A 20,027-nucleotide genomic window follows, 5' to 3' on the forward strand; every position below is an offset into this window, starting at 1 on the left:
CTTAATGCTTTACATGGGTACACTATGGTATAGCAATCATAAATCCCGTGCATTTTTACACTGCGAAGCAAATGTAGATAGCTAATAAGTTGCTCAACAATCAGTGTAATCATGCAATTAAATCTGGAAAAGTAATATATTTTCATGGTAGCTACTTTACAAAAAAATAATGATCAGGATTGTGCTGATTAAAATTAAAGTATCTTCCAGTATCTGTCTTGTCTTGGTTAAGATGGACCTGACTATTTGGCAATGTTTTTCTTTCTTGGATCCAGCTGTTACTGTGTTGTAGATTAAAAGTGCTTTTTCTTTGTATATTTTATTTTACTCATGATATTTTCTTTGACTTCCAATTAACATTTATTCAACATTTCAGGGCTCACTGATGTGTCCTTTTAAAACAATTGCAACTTTAATAGGGCACAGAGCTGACATTTGTCTACAGATCAAACCAATTTCACAGTCAGAGTTTTGGTTTCAAATTATATAGTCTGAATACTGTCATCTTGTCTGTCTCTACACTTCCTTTAGCTTTAGTATTTGTATTCTGAAGATGGGATACTTCTGATACGTGTTTGTGTGTGTATTTTTATAGTTCATGCAGCTTTAGGAAATACATGTATACCTGATCATATATTCCTGAGTAGAAAGACATTGTGAATGACATCTCTAAAGAAATGGGTAATATAACTCAGCATAGCTATGCTGAGGTTAGTCAAGATGTACTGATTTATGCCAGCTGAGATTCAGGCCAATAGGGATAACAAGCAAACTTTTTTTTTTTTTTTCTTGACTTCTTCTGTACTTTATTGCTTAGTGCACCATGAAGCATCCAGCACTAGGATTTAATGTTGACTAGAGCAGCAGTACAGCAGTGACTGACAGATATGGTTACTACCACCCCCACAAATACTGTTCCATGCTCAGATAGACTTTCATCTGTAAGCATCTGCAAAATGGAAAATCTAGGTTTGAAGTATATACATTTAATATTAGAGTGCACAGCCTCTATTTTATTCCATTATAATTATCATAAAGACATTTTAGTTTTAATTTTAAGGTGGAATTATAAGGTGGAAATTATTTTTTTCTGTTTTAAATGAGGCATATCTGAAATTAATACTATGAAAATGAAACAAAAATGAAGATTGCTATAGTGCATCTAGAAGTGTACCATTTACACTTTATCTCCTTTAATTGTTTGTACAATGTAATATAAATTTCCACAAAAAAGCTGTAATAGATAGAGAGCAAAGGAAGCAAAGCAAACATCCCACAGGCATTTGAAAAAGAGTTAAAAATAAGTTTTAGGAGGCCAGCCTCAGAGCTCTCTAATTGGGCATCCAGCTGTGACAGCTTTGCCCGCTGAGTAGCCACTGCGTGCCGAGATATATATGCTCTGAAGGAAGTTGTTTCAATGGATTGGGTCCTCTCTTTTCTTTTGTCGTAGGCAGGGTGACACTCAGGGTGTCCGTCTAAGGGCATTTACTTGATTCTCCTTTAAAACTAGATACTATGAATTGTACAAATATAGTTCCTAAATGAATGGTATTATTGGGCAGTACAGTGCTATTTCTGTGTAATCACACAGGCAAAACCAAAAAAACCAAAAATAAGAGCACAGATGCAGGAAGTAAGTAATAATGGCCTAATTATTTTGGTATGCTGGTATCCGTAAATTTCCCTGGATATTCTCCTGACAAGGTTGTACTATTGATAAACCATCTTTGAGTTGAAAGCTGGTGTTCATCACAAAGTATTTGGATTCATTAGAAATACATTATCACCATTAAATTACTTTTGTTTTGAGTGACATATTTGAAAACAGTGTCAAAAACAAGGAAGAGGCATGGCTATGGATCTGTTCAGATTGTTCGTGTCCTTCCTGCCTACATTAGTAAGCAATGATTCATTAAAAAAAACCACCCACAAAGCAAAACCAACAAACTGAACACCACCCCACTCCCTCCCCCTCCCAAATCAGCACCAAATGAACCCTTCAAGAAATAAAAATTAATCTTTTATCTGTCTGGTGAAAAAAACCTTTACACATAAGTGTGGTACGTTCAGTGACACCTGTAGCATAAAGCTTTTGCTCTCTCCCAAAGAAATATATCCTGCCCCTCTGTAAAGTTTAAGCAGGAAGTTCAAGCTGAACAAAAATGTTTGAACAAAAATATATTGATTCTTTTAGATATACCTGTCTATATATTGACTTATCTACCTCTTTACACACACACATATATGAACATACGTGAGCATATATGGTAGATGGGGCAGGTGAGAGAGAGAAAGAAAGGATTTTATTTTCTTCGCCAGACAGAGTACATATATTTCACTTCTGCAACTCCTTTAAACTTGCAGCTTGATTTTTAGTTTTGTTGTATCAACACAGATTCACTATCTCCCAGGGTAAAACCCACAGTGGGAGCAGAGGACTTCCAGAGATAAGCTCTGTTATGGCAACCGTAATCCGGTGGACTTTCCAGCCAAGGTGCTTTCTCCTCTCAGTCTGTTCCCATTTGCAGATCCAGCCTGTGGCAAGGACAGTATGTATTCCAGAGGTGTACGTACATACACACACACACACACACAGAGGTGCACATGTACGCATATACAATGCACTACGCACAAACAAACACACGCACACACACAAAATCAGCCACAGAAAGAAATCTATGCCCGAAGTGGCACCTCCATGAACACCTGCAGCATTCTTTTTGTCCAGCTGGTGAGGATAAGAGCTTGCTGGTGGTCACCTAGTGACACACACAAATATGCACGCAAATGGATCAGGAGCTGGTCCCACATGCTCTCTGCAACTACCTGAAAAGAAGTTGCAGAGAAGTGGGGGTTGGCCTCTTCTCCCAAGTAACAAGCGATAGGACAAGAGTAAATGGCCTCAAGTTGTGCCAGGGGAGGTTTAGGATTGATATTAGGAAAAGTTTCTTCACCAAAAGGGTTATCCAGCATTGGAACAGGCTGCCCAGGGAAGTGGTGGAAACGCCGTCTCTGGAGGTATTTAAAAGATGTGTAGACATGGTGCTGAGCGACATGGTTTAGTGATGGTTTTTGTCAGTGTTAGGTTGATGCTTGGACTGGATGATCTTAAAGGTCCATTCCAACCTAGACAATTCTATGCTTCTGTGATTCTATGTGGTCTATTGAGGGGCAAGACCCAGATCCCTGGCTCCTCATTTGCTGGCCTTGATGCTTCTGTCCTACATCCATACCCAAACTTGGTATTTCTGGTACCATTACCTGGGTAATCTTGGCCTTTTATGGCATTACTTGACATGGCCTTGCAAGGCTCTTCCATCCACAAATGGTGCCCAATTCTCCCCTTTGAGTACTCATACAATTTGGTCTTTCTCACAGGACTCGCCTTCATCACCTCTCTGTGTCCCGTTCGTCACCTTCTCACACCGGTCTTTACTAGCTCCAACAATTTCCCATGTTGTGTTCAGTAGTTTCTCACGACCTACTGAGTTACCTAAATCTCAGGCCAGGACATCTGCCTGCATGTCATAACAAACTCATCATTTATGTTTGCGTATAGGTCACATATGCACTGTGTACGTTGCTTGATTGACTTGGATCCTTCCCTGGGGACTGCCCCTTTTCTTCCACATCCAGACTTTGCAGACTGATGTATTACATGTTGTTCCACTGTTATTTCCATCACCGGTATTTGGATCCTACTTTTTTAACTAACTGATTCATTTCATGTTTGATGCCAGAGCACTCCTTTCTTTTCCTTTGCCCTTTTTAAGCAGTTTCTCTACTTCTCTTACTCTCAACCGCAATCATCTTGTAGCTTGGTCCCAGTCAACTGACAACTGTCAGCAATTATAACATCAGTGAGAATATGCTTGCCAAAGCCGAAATTTATTGAGGACGCTCTGCACTCCTCCTGCAATATATGCTACCCTACCACCATCCCAAATTCTTCCTATGCAGAAAATATTTAGAGGATAGGACCACTCATACATTTTCTACACTTCTGTTTCTTGTTCTCTGATGAAGGGGCATGGTTAGGAAGAGGAGCCATTGCTAGTGGTGGTGTTAGTCAGTCTTGACGGTTTGACAAGGAGACGTAAATGTTAACACCTTAAGTCCTTTCTAACCTATTTAGGAGTCCAACTCAGTAAACAAATACTCTTAGAAAGGAGATGGATATGCAAAAAGACCTAAATTCACCTTTTTGTGAGCACACGTATTTCAGCTCCTGGGCCCAATGCATTAATTCCAGGCAGGTTTTGCTAAATTATATCTCTTTGTGCTGATGAAAAGCTTTATAAAATTAAACACACATTTTAGGACTCCTAGGTCCCCTGAGATAGCGACGCTTTAATTTGGAGCTAGAGGATCTTTCAGATAAACGCTGTGCTTTGGCTATTCTGTCAGTAAAAGTATTTTATAAAGCTCCTTACTTTGCTTTCCTTTTCCAGGAGTATCACTGAGGTTATTTTCCGCCAAAAGAAGGTGGTAGATTTAAGCAACTATTATGTACATTGGTTAAGAACAGTATTACAGCTGTATACAGTATGCAGGATAAATACTTGTCACATTAGGGTTTACATAAAGACACCACGGTACTTAGATTCAGAAGAGTTTTCATTCTTTCAAAGCTGCCCTGAGGGACAACAGTAATACCATAAACAAGTTTTATACAGACAAATATATATGCTTTTCTGTCCTAATTTTACACGTTTGTAATTATCCAGATTGACATTTAAATTGTTTTAAAGAATTTCTTATAGGCTTTAAGTCCAAGTAAGTTTTGAGAGATTTAGAGAAAAGTTTAGAGACTTTTTGGATCTTTTGAGATATTCCATGGATAGGAGAGAGGGTGTGCTTTATCATAGAAATACTTTTATTGAAAGTGAGAAACTAAAGGATAACTTGAGACTGTCAAAATATGTTGCATTTATTTATTCAAGAGCTCTGAAGAATGAAAAGTATTGCCTAAGATGATGTTTGACCAAAGATACTATTCCTAATACCTATCGTGTTAACCCAAACACCGTGTCATACCTTTCGTAAAGCTTACTATGGAGAAACAAATAACTTTGCTCCATCCACCTTGAGCACACTGAAAGTCAGTAAGAGGAAATTTGTGTTTACCTCCAGTCTTGCCACCCGAATTACTTGGCTGGAAAAGTAAAACATCACCATAATGTGGAAGTTATTTCTGCCATCCATACTTTTAGATAGTTTCAAAATACTGAGAAAAGATAGACTAGCTGCTGAAAGCTACATAAACTTTCAGCTTGTTATGGACACTTGGCGAGGTGAAGTAGAAGAGCTGAAATAAAAACTACTTGTTAGGTTTTTGATAAACATGCACATGGTCTCTTAGAGGCCTTACTGATTCAGAATGGGTCATGGGAGGTGATCACAGTTTGAGATCCCACATTACTCTCTCTTTGAAAAATGTCTACATTCCAACTGTCTTTTCAGCTAAGCAATCTTTTGTGCTGAAAAAAAATCTTTGGATATGTCTCTCTGTATTTAGACATCAATTTTTATGTGTATTTATATTTTATGTATGTACATATGTATAATAAATGACCAGAAAAAGTGCAACGGAATTGGGAAGGCGAGAGTTCAAGAGAAATGATTTTAATCAGCTTTCTTTTCTGCCCATCATTAACATTTGTTTTTTCAAGTCACTATTGCATTCATAGTCAGATCTCCATCTTTATTATACCTTCATTAACCTTTTAAATCTGCTGTCTGTGTACAGGGGCCTTTATTTTGTTTAATTATCTTTTTAAAATTCACAAATGGTAGCTGCTGCCATTTTGGCTTTTTGACATTTTTCACTTGCAGACTGCAAGAAACAGATTTAAGAGTCTTGTTCTGTTGTTCTATGTTGCATCTTGATTTTAGCTGAAATACTGGTGCTGGAATTCAGTCATTCATTGTCATTCAGGAGTTGTTTGAGTTGTGCTTTTGTGCTTTGTGGGATCAGCAGACCTCAGCTGAATTACAGTCTTGAATTTTGTTTTGCAACCATGTATTACTTTCCTTGTGCTCTCACTGTTTCTTCCTTTTTAGTACGATCATAAAATTTCCCAGCTTGAACACTTTATACAGGAATTCCATTTCTTTTGCTTGTAGATAGGATCACTCGGTTTGCAAGTCATTCAGTTCTCTTATCTATCTGTCGATCTGTACTTTTAAGGCACACTCGTCACTCTGCTATCTAGCACACTGCTACCTCGGAGCAAATATGAGATAGCAGTATTTATTCCACTACGCATTATTTGATGTACTTCATTCCTTTTTGGATTCGTGTCATCAACAGCGTTTTCAGTTGCATTTCCTACAACGTTGGGTGTAAAGATACGCACCCTTATCAGGGTTGGTGTAAACTGTTTCTATTACTTTTTAATCATTTAATCAGTTCTTTCTTTTCTCCTAATCATATTATTAGCACTTAATAGCAGTTGCTATGGGAGCTGCAGAACCAAACAGTGGCTGAGGCTCAGTGGCGATACATCTATGTTAAAGGTAACATCTGGTCTTTACTCCCTTGAAGGTAAGAGATGTGGTGAGAAGAATTTTAACTACTCATTCACACACTAGCTTGTCCCTCACTGCACAGTACAATTCACTGCTAGGGGAGAAGTAGTGTTGCCAAACTTCTGTGATCACAGTTAAGGATTAGAAAGGTAGGAGGCAGACTGAGTTTCTGCCATGGCTCCTGTCTAAAGTGAAACGGTTAAAAGAACGCATGGTACTTTTCCTGCCTGTCTGGATTACTCATTAATGTTACCACTCTTTGGCTCATAACCTGCCTTCTTCAAACATACTTTCTGTTATAAGGAACTCAGCCTGACTGAAAAAGTCCTTGTCAAAATCTGCCCTTCATCATCTTTGTCGACTTCCTGCTTATTCCCAGCATGCTGCTTTTCTCATAGTCGTTCCTTATTATAACACATAGGCACGCTGCTTGCCAGAATTCCCGTGAGATAAAACCTTAGCCTTCTTTTACAGGTATCAAATATCTCTTTAATAATCTTCTGTAATTCTGATAGTTCATCTCTCTGGGTGCAGTTCCTTGAAACGTGTGCTTTAATAGTTTTGAATGTCTGTTAAAGAACTCTGAAGTTTGACTCCTGTAATATCCATCAAAAACTCTAGGAGCGGAGGTGTATATTTTTAGCTGTCAAGCTGGTAAAGACTCCTCAGAGGTGCATTTGTTTCTATGTTCCTTGTGCTGTCTTTTATTTTTGTGTGATAATAATACTGGAATACGTATACACGTGAACTAAGCTAGCCAAAATAATTCTTTATTGTCATGCTACAGTCTTTGAACCACAATTTCTGCAGTACATGGTGTCAATTGACAACCTCATCATTATAAGCAAGCTTTAATGTTATACTTAAAAGTTTTCAATCTTCCTTGTCAGACCAATTATTTTCACTTAGACAAAAGGGTCTAATTTTATAGGAAAATAACTGACAGTTTTAATAATATTTCACATTTCAACAGTACCACTCTAAGGATTGCTCAGTACTTTACACAAATTAATGAATTAAACTTTCCAGTAACCTTATGATGAAGTGTTATTATCTTTATTATACAGGCATGGAAACAGTGGCAGAAAAGGTAAGAGAGAAGTAAGTTCAGTTTATTTGGAGCAAGAAAGGGAGCAAACCCCATTTTGACCGCTAGGTCATGACTTTTGCTCAAAGAGAGGAAGCTTAATCCCTTTCTTTTCTCTGCTGTTTTGGCTTAGGTGAGCAATGTCCTTCTTTCTTTCTCTCTCTCTTTCTTTCTCTTTCTTTCTTTCTTTCTTTCTTTCTTTCTTTCTTTCTTTCTTTCTTTCTTTCTTTCTTTCTTTCTTTCTTTCTTTCTTTCTTTCTTTCTTTCTTTCTTTCTTTCTTTCTTTCTTTCTTTCTTTCTCCCTTCCTCCCTTCCTCCCTTCCTTCTTTCTTTCCTTCTTTCTTTCTTTCTTTCCTTCCTTCTTTCTTTTCTTCTTTCTTTCTTTCTTTCTTTCTTTCTTTCTTTCTTTCTTTCTTTCTTTCTTTCTTTCTTTCTTTCTTTCTTTCTTTCTTTCTTTCTTTTCTTTCCTTCTTTCTTTTCTTCTTTCCTTCTTTTCTTCTTTCTTTCCTTCTTTCTTTCTTTCTTTTCTTCTTTCTTTTCTTCTTTCTTTCTTTCTTTCTTTCTTTCTTTCTTTCTTTCTTTCTCTCTTTCTCTCTTTCTCTCTTTCTTTTCTTTCCTTCCTTCCTTCCTTCCTTCCTTCCTTCCTTCCTTCCTTCCTTCCTTCCTTCCTTCCTTCCTTCCTTCCTTCTTTCTTTCCTTCTTTCCTTCTTTCTTTCCTTCTTTCTTTCCTTCCTTCTTTCTTTTTCCTTCTTTCTTTCTTTCTTTCTTTCTTTCTTTCTTTCTTTCTTTCTTTCTTTCTTTCTTTCTTTCTTTCTCTCTTTCTTTTCTTTCCTTCCTTCCTTCCTTCCTTCCTTCCTTCCTTCCTTCCTTCCTTCCTTCCTTCTTTCTTTCCTTCTTTCCTTCTTTCTTTCCTTCTTTCTTTCCTTCCTTCTTTCTTTCTTTCTTTCTTTCTTTCTTTCTTTCTTTCTTTCTTTCTTTCTTTCTTTCTTTCTTTCTTTCTTTCTTTCTTTCTTTCTTTCTTTCTTTCTTTCTTTCTTTCTTTCTTTTCTTTCCTTCTTTCTTTTCTTTCCTTCTTTCCTTCTTTCTTTTCTTCCTTCCTTCCTTCCTTCCTTCCTTCCTTCCTTCCTTCCTTCCTTCCTTCCTTCCTTCTTCCTTCCTTCCTTCCTTCCTTCCTTCCTTCTCTCTCTCTCTCTCTTTTTCTTGCTTTCTCCCTGTCTTTCTTGCTTGCTTGCTTCTTTTCTTCAAAGCTTGCTTTCTTCTAAAACATACTTAACAGAATAGGTTAAACAGGCAGCCTTTCAGAACTGCAAGACTCAAGATACTCGTAGTATGGTATGAACTCTTTGAGATTGATTGGACAACATGTATGACAATTCATGAGATGACCATCCATGCCATGGCTGCATGCACTCCTTTCAGTGTGTCAGCGGTGCTTAGGGCCAAGGTTGATCCCACCTAACTTCAGGTGTTTCTCAGAGGCCCCAGTGTTATGACCTTGGTGTCTTTAAATATCCTTTATCATCAGAGGAAAGACATAAGAACATCCAAAGAGATGTTCTGAGTTGTGCTGAGTTACTTTCTATGGAGAAAAAGGCCTTTCTTTGTGCACAACAAAGGAAACTTGGTTGACCAAGACTAAGTGTGAGCTGATCTTACCACAATGGAAACAAATCTGCCAGTGTGTCACTGCAGGTATGTAGCATCTCCCTGCTATAAAACCCTGTATTTCATGAACGCGTGTATAAAGTGATAGAATATTTTCCTACTTATGCAGGTTAACTTTGTGGGAGGAAATGATTAGCTGAATTACATCAGGCTTTTAAGTTTTCTTTTTTAACTGAGGCATAGGATGAAGCAAAAACAACATTGCAGAAGATTGGGAATATGTGCAGAAATCAACAGATGAGTAAATCACAAAGTGAGAAAAATCACGGGGTAGCACTGCTTCTGTAAAACTGCTAAGATACCGGTAAATTAGATTTCTGGGTTACATTAGTGACTCAAAGAAAATGCAGAAACACTGATGTTTACCTACATTCTGAGCACTAGGTCTGCAATCTCGCATTAGTATTTTTAGTTGCACTGCTTTCCTGTGTAATATTTCGCTCTAAACTTGAAATACAATTACAATTGCATATTATCTGTGAGCGCTGTGCTATCAAAAGAAGTGCTTAGATTGCTATTTGAACCATTTGCTCCTAGCTCCCATCCCTGGAAACTTAGTCTGGACTCTCAAAGGACAAATTCTGTATTTTGCATCTCGGTAAAAAATGAAGAAAAGGAAAGAAATGCAGAGCATATCTTCCCTTCAGTGCTGTACCCAGGCCTTTAATTTATATTAGTAGCTCTTTGCTCTTCCTACTGCCTTCAGTAGATTTGCACGTGTGTCATTGATTGAAACACCACAGGTATTTCAGTACCGAACAAGCTGGAATGGAATGTGCTTGTTCATTTAGTGAACACTATTTGCTTCACTTTGCTACAGGCAGCTAACAACTGATGAAACTCAGCTTAGTCAGAAGAAGAAATATGAGACTAAACAGATATAGGGCATGAGAGCTGTGCTAATTTTATGACTTTAAAGTAGATAAAACAGGATCCAATTCCTAGAGATCCTAGTTAGAGGCAATTAGAAATTATATGAAACTGAAGTCTTACTTTTTGAATACTATCAATTTGTAGTGATAAGAAATGTAATTATTTTTTTCATTTGCATTGGAACACAGTTGCTTAGTGCATGTCATAATTGCAATTCTTACTCTTGTCAATCGTATTCTTTAACATAATATCAGTATTTGCACTTGGGCTGCTTTTTAATGATGTAATTTATGATTCTGAGAAGCAAGTGGAATTTGAATTAGAAGAATATTTCAAACATTCTCATCTTTTATAAAAACCTCTGTTTTTCTGAAAGTTAACATTAATATAAATTATATGATGAGCAGTCATCACAGTCAGAAACCACTGATGTCTTGGAAACATTACTGAAAACAGTGCAAAAATCTATCTTAAAAAAAGAACAAGATCAACATTTCATGCAAGTCAGGGAAAATTTCCTTGACTCTAAAATCCAAATAAATCTTGATGATCTTCTAGTAATTGCATGTATGTGTTTACCCAAAAAAAAGACTTTGACGGAGTGTGTGGCAAAACATGGTATTGATTTACATGTGTCCTAACAAGGGTATCAAGGAATTAGGTCATTATATTTGACATAGAGAAGAAACTGTAAATAGAAACAGTATGACAATATGGGCTGTTATTTCTGGAGCTGGAATAGATTCCGGACTGCAGAATTTTAACAAGTGAACGCATGATGTTAAAACGGGTTTTCAGAATTGTGTGTATATATTTATATGTATATATAAAATCTTTTTTTTTTTTTTTTTACATTTTTGGGTTTGGTAAGCCCTCCTACAATACTGTTAAGCACTTATTTTTTTATTTTTATGAAACAATAATCTGCACAAACTTTGGCTGTATTGAGAAGCAAGGCAAATCAGGAATTTTATGTCCAATGTGTAGGTTCTTTTCCTTGCAGAAACCTTATAATGCAGACCTGAACTGTGGAGGCAAATCATGCAGTTGTGTAGGGCATGAGGAGTATTTAGACACGTCTTGGGATGAAACCGAATACAGCAGAATTTTTATAATAAGAAATTTTTTTTTCATTTGCAGGAAAGAAAAATTACATTAATGATCCTTTAAAATGAATTCAAGTTGGGATGCTTAATATTTTCACAGGTTTCTGTGTTAAAGAAACACTTGCAGGGGAGGAACAGCCGTTTCTGTAAAGGACCATGCGTTGGTAGCTACAGATTTTCCTGATGTGCAGTAAGCTGCAGGAATGCTGCACACACTGTTCCTATGCATTCCTGTACTTTAATTTCCCCCTAATTTCAGTCTCTTAGCTGCTTTTATTTTGTTTTTGTTTCTGTTTTTGTTTTTCTTTTCCCTCCAAGGAAGTTAGATTGAAGTAGGCAGCGTGAATTAGTCTTGGCTTTGATATCAGTCGTAAGTTTAGTGATACTTCAACATAAAGGAGAAATAATAAAGAACATCTTTTAAGTGTACTCTCTCATGGCTATGTATGTTTCTACAAATACACTTAAGATAGGTTGATAAATAGTTACAATTCTTTATTCAAAATATACAGGTAATTTAATTGAACTCCCAGTTTTGCTGCTTTGAAAAGCCTTTTTACTCCATTCTAGACCCTGCTTGCCATGACAAGTTTCAGGCTGGGATCAAAGCCATTTCACGGTCAATTCTCTGGTTTTGTCGTGTGGCCGCTGATTTCACTGTTAGTACGTGGTGATGTGGGCTGGAGCCTTGGCCAGTCAAAAATGATAGAAACTAGTTTATGCTCAGTAGGCAAAAAGTTGGAGCAGGGATTTCTGAGGCTTTTTCAGTTGTCGCATCACTTCCAGGCCAATAATTTAGTGTGATTGTAAAAACAAAATAGCAAATAACATTAACTTTGTTTGCAACTCTTTTGTGCCTTTCAAAAAATGACACCAAGCCTGAACAGAGAAAACTATTATTTGAGTGACCATGTAAGGAGATGAGAAGGAAATAGCCATATGTGATAAATAAATAGGTACCAGGTAGTTGAGGCTTGAAGAAATTGTGTCTAGATTGAGGGTTGTCAGAAGATGAAGTCCAAGGAACAGTGTAAGTTGTTGGAAGTAAGAGGAGAGAGATCTTCAATAGAGATTTTGAGGTTAATGAGGAAAGGAAAGGGGTTGAGGACAAAGCAGGAAAAAAAATGATGAATGGCCTCAATTATCTCTTTTAAACATTCCCTGAGATTCTTGACAGAGATGGAAAGAAAAGCTAAAAGTGCAGAACAGCTCTTACAGGCCTGCGTCTGAAAAAAAGAAAAGCTTTAATAGCTGTAAGTAACATTTATTATCTCAATTTTTAGTGGTGTGCTTGACGTACAATCAGTGATACCACAGTTATATCAGGTTGGCCTAACAGTCAATGCTGTACATGAAAGGTGAGTGCTCATTACTTTGCTTTTAAAAAATCTTTCCAAGTGAGCTGCTTTTGATCAAAGACACATAATTAAAGAATTAAGCAAGTTTACATCTAATAGACTGCCTGCAGTTCTCTACTGCATTTTTACCAAGCAATAGTCTACTTTACATGATTGTCTATTATACTCATTAGGAAACTAAGCAAGCTGATTGTGTTTCTCTGAGAGGAAAGTAAATGAAAGCTAGAAAAGGTGTGTAATGCTTTAATGAGATGAGTGTGGTGCGTGCTCACAGCCTGCTTGTTTTCATTTAGCACATGCATCAACTTGTAAATTATCTTCAGCTTTCATGTGGTGTAATGATCTTTTGCCATTTTGGTTGTGCTTCACTCAGTGGTTGGCAACTCATGGAGATGGCTGGTGTTCTGGAAGAGGCTTCATTCTCCCTGACAACAAAAGTAACAGTGATTAGTTCAGCTTCTTAGCTGGGGCTCTATGCTATAACCGAGCTTGACATCATAAAGGCAACAGTATTTTGTTTGGTTTTTTTTTTCCCTTCGTCTTTCTTTCTCCCCTCTGTCTCTTCTGGAATGCTTTCTGAGCAAATTCTTTGCTTGTGGAGGAATGTCACATTCTCTTGCACTGGTTGATAAATATTTATGCCTGAGAACAGCATAAAGCTCTCTTTTGGATGCTTTCCCGTTTTATAGCGTGCTGGCTTTTGGCCTGATCTCTGTATTTAGAAAACACTGTGTATACCTGCATGCTTTCTTGACTCAATTTCCTATTCCTAATGGGTCTACAGCCAGTACTGCATGAGAACCGTAGTGCATATTGCAATATTTGAATGAAAATGAAAAATAGGTGGCTTCTTTTCTAGGTGTATAGCCACATTTTGTGAAGAACTTTATAGGTATGCCTAGAAAAGATATAGTACACAAAACATAAAAACGTTTTTGAAGCACTTCAGTACTCTGATAAAACTGAACAACTATGAATGGGATTAGAAACAGCAAAGCGTAAAACTCCTATGGCAGTGTTAATTCAGCCCCATTTCACAATTATGGGTATTTTTCCTACTCCTCCTTTTAAATGTAATGCTGAGTTTTTCTTTTCTGCTTAGATTTTCTTGTTAAACAAACTCTGCGTACATCCAGTGAAAAATATTTTCATTATTAAAGAAATTGTTTTAGCACTAATAGAAAGCTGATGCTTTCTAAAAGCATTGGTTATGCTTTTTCCTGTTTAAAAGGAGTAACGGTCTGTTCCGGATGTAGTGGGTGTTCTCTGTACTCAGTAAGGGACCTCTAGGAGGTGGTTCCATGGGAGAAATGCTGCATACATACATGCCGTGCCATTGGGTGGATGCACACTTGTGAGAAAGACAAAGACGACTGGTTTCTATGCTGCATCTACCTCAAGGCCGAGTATGCCTCTCCTTGAAACTTGTATGAGTCCAATAGGTCATGTCTGGTGTCTCCACTTTTGTGTATTATTATTTGCTTTTGAGGTATTGGTATGTGGCCATGGTATGTCTTTTGTTGCTAGGGCAAAGAGCATTTGTAGGTCATCTGGGCTTGGGCCATCTCTACAAGTCAGCATGGATAGGCAGAGCTTGGCCAGGGAGCTCCCCAGACTTCAGACCACTGTTTGATGTCAACCAGCCCAGCTGCAAGGTAGATTAGGCTGGCCAGCCTTCGTGGCCGCATGAGCCACATTTCAACATCTCCATCTGGACAAGCTCCAAAACTACGTTCTTCGTGCTTAGTGGGATGGCTTTGAGGGGTTACTCTGAAAGCAGCTCTTAAGTGGGCTGTTTAAATGCTCCTAATATCTACGGTGTTATGGGCTAGGGCTGGGCTAGGTGTCTGGCTCGGTACCGGGGCAGACTGCAGCGTTGCTCTCACAACCTGGCTGCTTCACTTTCTCTGACAGAGAATTTGGATTACCCCAAAATCTTCATGTAAACAGACTGGCCACATACTGCAGTCCCAGCACGGGAACCAGATGCGAATTGCTCATGAACTGTATGTGGCCACCTGTTTGTCATCCTGAGATAGTGCTGATCGCTGACAGGGCTGTGAAAACTCTGTGATTATGTACCCAATGGGCAGTGCGATCTCTGTGTGTGTATATACACACAAACATACATATATACTCCTTAAAATAGCTGACAGGATTAGGACTCTAGTCAAGGGTCAAAAACTCACTTTGATATAGCTTATACAGTGTGGCCACTTGCGCGGGAACCTTCATGTCAGCATTTAGATTTAAATAAAAAGTTAGCCGAACATTTATTTTAATGTAATTGTTTTATATAGTGTTATTGTCTTTGTTATTGCCAAGTAAGAGAGAAATGGAAATAGCGTTGCTTATTTTAGGATTTAACCGTCCTTAATTGGGGGTGAAATTATCAGTTTACTGAGACAACTGGTTGGAGTTGGGGTGAAATTACGACTTTTTTACTAATGCTGTTGTTTTGCTGGGTAACTTGGTTGCTAAGATTCATTCACTTTGGAAGAGCAGGTTAATAGGGCAAAAAGCATATCAGTGTATACTGTAATAAAAATATTGTTGCAGGAGGAAAGAAAAGGATTAATTTAGAAAAGGAAAGAGGAAGAGATTAAGTTTTGAAGTATGTAAAACAGCAAAGATTAGAAATACTTCAATATTGCTGGACCAATTATTATTTTATCTCACTTGTGTTTTTCCCTTGTCTGATGCAAAGGCAGACTTGGTCTGTTTGGTTTTTGCAGACTATGGCTATGTGTTTCAGTGACTCAATTAAAATTTGCCTCATGCAAATTGTTCCAGGAGCAGATGTGCCTGCCAAGCTGGGCAGAGAAAATGTGCAGCGAGGTCACAAAGAAGATGGTTCTTCATTATGCTCTGCCAAAATCTTAGCAGATCATCACTGAGCATGTCCAGATGTAAAATTTCAGTCACTGTCTGTTTTATTTTTGTATTGCATTTTTCATTTCCTGCATTCCCATCTCTACTGATGGGTGAAATCAGTTCTTCCCCTGTCAGCCAAGCAAAGTATCAAGTTGCAGTCTCTTGTTGATTTTGGTATTTTATTTTTTTTTTCCTTTGGAAAAAAAAATAGGGTAGATGCATTCTTTATGTGTTTTTAAATCAGGACGGTGTCTCCTGTCAGCCAGGCTGGTACTGAGGGTTTGAGGGAGATGTAGCTATGGCATAGAGCAATCTGCACGTATTGTGCTGTGGTGGCTTCACTATAAAGCTCTGCTAATCATGAGTTTCCAACGCCTCCCAATCACTGTGTCTCGTCATGTCAAATTAGTGAGTGTCAGGAAGACATTTCTGATTGATTTTTTTTTTTTTTTTTTAATTACTTTTGGGCTGAGAATGAACTTTGACAGTTTAAACTGAAGCTGAATTTTTTGAAGTCATTAAAATCTGGAAACAAATGGAAACCTTTTAGCAATTTTAAAGGGTCAGTGGTGGCTTAAAAAAATCACTTCCGCCTGAAAAATAGATAACTAGAGATCACCTAAGATTGTAGTAACTGCAAAAGATCTAAGGGGAAAAAAAAAGCCCTTTTCAGTTTTTTGTCTTTCAGAACCTTGTGGTATATCATAAAAAACGCTTTCCCTGCTTCTTTAGGGGTCCAATCTTCAGGGGAAAAGAAAAACCAAAACAACAGACAAAAATGAAATATAACCCAAATGATAACATCATGCGCTTGCAGACTTGGTAGAAGCAATGAAAGTATCCACTGTATTTTTAAGCCATTGTTTATGTTCTCACTTCAAGTAAGAATTCTTGTAAGTAAATAATTGCACAATGGAGATTTTATTATTAGTTCATGTCATTAAATCTTACTTGTAGGAACCCTCAGTTCTAATATATGTAGTCTTTCAGACAGCCCCCAGATTTTTTATATGCTCTAACATATCTGAAAGAAAAATAAATGGGATTTGAGACATTGAAAACCCTGCCTGCTTGTATTAAGGAAGACATTTTTCATCTTCAGATTTTATGCACATATGAGCTAATTAAGGGTGTAATATGAAATAAATCCGTGGCAGTGCAGATGTTTTAGTTGCAAGAGCAATAGCTTGAGTGATTTCCTGTAGGTTTTTAGAAGAATAAATGTGAATCTCAGGCACTGGTCATGCACTCATTTATACTGGCATAATGTATTACCAGAGCAAAAAAAATGCAAATAAGCAGGGGAAAAAAGCCTATATACTTCCTGACTTTTGTTCTATTGTTTGCTTTTTTTTTCAGATCACTTAAGATTGATAAATTTTAGCTCCCTTTTTGGCTGAGATGCATTTAATATTGATTGAATGACTATCCATTGAATAAAAGAAGCAGCATTGGCAGAATTTCCAGCCAGGTATCTTGCTGTTGATTAGGAGACAGGCTGCTTGTATCTGTCAGATAAAGAAAAAGACTCTGTGTTTCCAATATAGCTTCATCCTGGACTATTATTTCTTCATTAACTTGTTAAAAGAGAAAAAGCATCGTTGAGGCTTTTTTTTTTTTTTTTTTCTCCTCAGGCATCCATGCACAAAATGAGTATGAGCCAAAAGGGAAAAGAGGGGGAGTGAAGGGAAGAAAAGGAACAAGTGAACAGGGAAATGAGTAAATCATAAAAGCCAGACAAAGACTATCAGTAGTTTTTGAATTTCATCCATGCTTTCAAAATCAGGAGTGACCTTTCTGAAAGCTGAAATGAGTAGGCATCTTCAGCAAGGTTCATTTGAGGAAAAAATGGGCAGTTAACAAAACACAGTAGCTGTGACTATGCAATAGCTCCTCAGGGACTTTTGACGAAGTCAACCAAGATAATTTTATATTATATAAAGAATATTAGATCAAATCTTTTGGGTCAAATATCTTAAGACTCTTATTAAGTATTTTTTCCCTTGTATGATTGTGGGATGCGTGACTGATCACCTTTCTTATAGCAGGCTAGAACTCAGATGGTTTTAAGAAAGGCCCTTAGGGCTATGGAGCTGTTTCTGTTTGACAGTCATGTGCTGGATTCCCTCATTTATATTTAACGGTAATCATCAGCTTTGAGAAGAGTTTCTAATTTTAAACACATGGTGCTCCCCCCACCCCCTCCTTTTGTCCTCAGGAAAGCTATAGTTTGCTTGGGTGCATCTCTGCTTTTGCTACCAACACGCTTGAGCCCCAGAGTGGGCTTCACACATGAAAACTGTGCTGCCAAAAACTGTTACCTGCTTATGCTCATGTTTGTTTGCTACTGCTACTTTTTTTTTAAATGATTTATACCTGGATCTTGAGTATCATCCAAGCCAGATTGTACTGTTGTCATTAATGGCCTTGATAAAATATCATCACTTGAGTATGGGTATTATGATACCTAAATATCTTTCTTACAAATTTGCCTTAAAGTTGAAATAATCGATGTCTAAACATCAGATTAGAAGTACAATGAATTGTTATTTCTTGAACTGGTAAAAACCTAATTAGGTGTCTCTTCTTGAGCTGTATATGAAACAGAGGGAGATATTTTAAAAAAAATCCTCGACATCCATTTTTGTTCTAGCAACATTTTATCTAAACTTAAGTCAGACACCCACTTAATTAATCAACCACATGTCAGTAAAAGGTTATGATTAAATAAAACTTTACTGCAAAATTATAACATTTGCTCAGATGTCTACGTATTTAAACGTCAAAAAGCTTTGTAAACTGTCTGCCTTTACAATGCTAACCCCAGAGGGAGGGAAGAGTGAAGGGCAACAGGGTTTGTTTGTGTTTGTACAGATTGTTGTCCTTTTTTACAAAGACCAACACAAAACATACAAATCCATATGTTTGGATTTGTTGCTGCCACATTAATTATACATGCTCTCGCAGTGTAAGACAGTGCAAAATAATCTAAGATGCTATAAAAAAGGAATTTCAGGACTGACATCTTTTTCTTTAGTTAGAAATCCCAAATCCTAAGCTGGCTTTTCTGAGAGTATCTTTTGCTTAACAGTCTGTGAGAAATACCATTAAGAAAGCATTTCCCTAGTATTAGTTTCACCACTGGCTCTAAGAGTGTATGTCAACCTCAGAATTGCAAAACAGAAGTGAGATTTTTTTCAGCTGTGTGAAGCAAGTTCATTTATTTAATTTTTTGGCAACCATTTTGCGCTGAGACAGGTAATTTCATGGACAAAGCTGCCAAGGAGCCTAAATCTTGCAACGTTCAGTATTGCAATAAACCTACCTAAATTTTGGTATCTTAATGCCTAGTCTGTAGTCAGCAAAGTCTAGAGAGTTATCCAGCATAAAATAAATGCCTACCTTTGGTCAGGTGAATAGACTCTTTGGAATGTAGGGACAAAGGGCTCTGCTGGGTTACCTCGTGATGGGTGCCTAACACACCTGAGATGCTCTACAGTGTCAAAAACATCACCCTGAGGCCGGCAGTTTTGGCAGCAGACTTGCAGGAGTTCTGTGCCTTTTTGAATCACCAGCCGGAGGCCAGGCAACCTTGGGAGAGTTCAAAAAGCACTCTATACCTGTGTGTGAGCAACTGAATAGAAGCCTGGAGTCAGATATCTAAATTTGGCCGGGAATTTAATTCAACTCTGTCTGCCTAAATCCAAATGGTGGTGAGGAGTCTAGTTCCGCTCATGCTTATTGTCGGAACCCTTGATGTTTTTTTAAGACAGTCTAGTAGTTAGTCCTGACAATTTGAAAATAAGCAACCATTTCCTCACCTGCATAACATATTGAAGCCTTGTGATTACTTTAGTATCCCATTGATGGTCAAACATATGTTTGTAATATTGTTCTGCCTGAGGTGAAGCAACATTTCGAACCTACATCACTGAGGCTGCATGGAATTACTCAGTCTTTGGACAGAGACTGTTTTGGAGTAAGCCTGTCCCAGTCCTTTCTGTTGCAGATGTTCCACTTGGTAATTTGTTTTTTAAGTAGTCATTCAAATAAAGAAGGCTACAGAGAGAGGCGGCTTGAAGGCTAAGGCACTTACAGACCAGGTCCAGGCTCCACTTCATGTTAGCACAGGAACTTGAAAACAGGGATCCTGCTTCTTTTTCGACTCTCCCTCCCGTTATTGTGTATGTGCTAACAAACAAGGTCACAGGTGGTCTGTTCCTGCTGCCAAACCTGTTCCAGCATCTACACACTTACTTGAGTGTGATCTGCACATCTGAGGTGCGAAAGAAATGAACTGGCTGATCTGCTGGCGTTTGGTCATCAGACGTCTTTGGCGTATCAGGACTTAATTGTATGCGTGTTATTCAGCAAAAATGTTGGCTTCTCTAGGGCTTGAGAAGATTACAGGATTAGGGAATAATTTAACAGGACTTTTGTGCATCTCATTGACATCTGAGCAGATCTTGTTATGGATTTAGGCTTAACTCTGCAAAAATAAGTACATGCGCAAATTATACCAAAGCTTCTATT

The 20,027-nt window shown here is 37.7% G+C and overlaps 1 protein-coding gene and 1 long non-coding RNA gene across 11 annotated transcripts in view; one reads left to right on the forward strand and one right to left on the reverse strand.

Annotated features, from left to right (window-relative positions):
• TAFA5 (TAFA chemokine like family member 5) overlaps window positions 1-20,027 on the forward strand; it is a 446,757-nt gene that overhangs the window by 306,233 nt on the left and 120,497 nt on the right. The gene's annotated exons all lie outside the window — the stretch shown is intronic.
• Window positions 11,008-20,027, reverse strand: part of LOC141743297 (uncharacterized) — a 43,833-nt gene continuing 34,813 nt past the window's right edge. For 2 of the 3 annotated variants that reach the window (XR_012587010.1, XR_012587017.1), the window contains exon 5: window positions 11,016-13,045. This is a non-coding gene — a long non-coding RNA (uncharacterized LOC141743297). Of the gene's footprint in view, window positions 13,046-20,027 lie in introns of all 3 variants that reach the window. The other variant, XR_012587006.1, reaches the window with a different exon arrangement.

The sequence above is a fragment of the Larus michahellis genome, chromosome 1 (assembly GCF_964199755.1).
Source record: "Larus michahellis chromosome 1, bLarMic1.1, whole genome shotgun sequence".
Taxonomy (NCBI): domain Eukaryota; kingdom Metazoa; phylum Chordata; class Aves; order Charadriiformes; family Laridae; genus Larus; species Larus michahellis.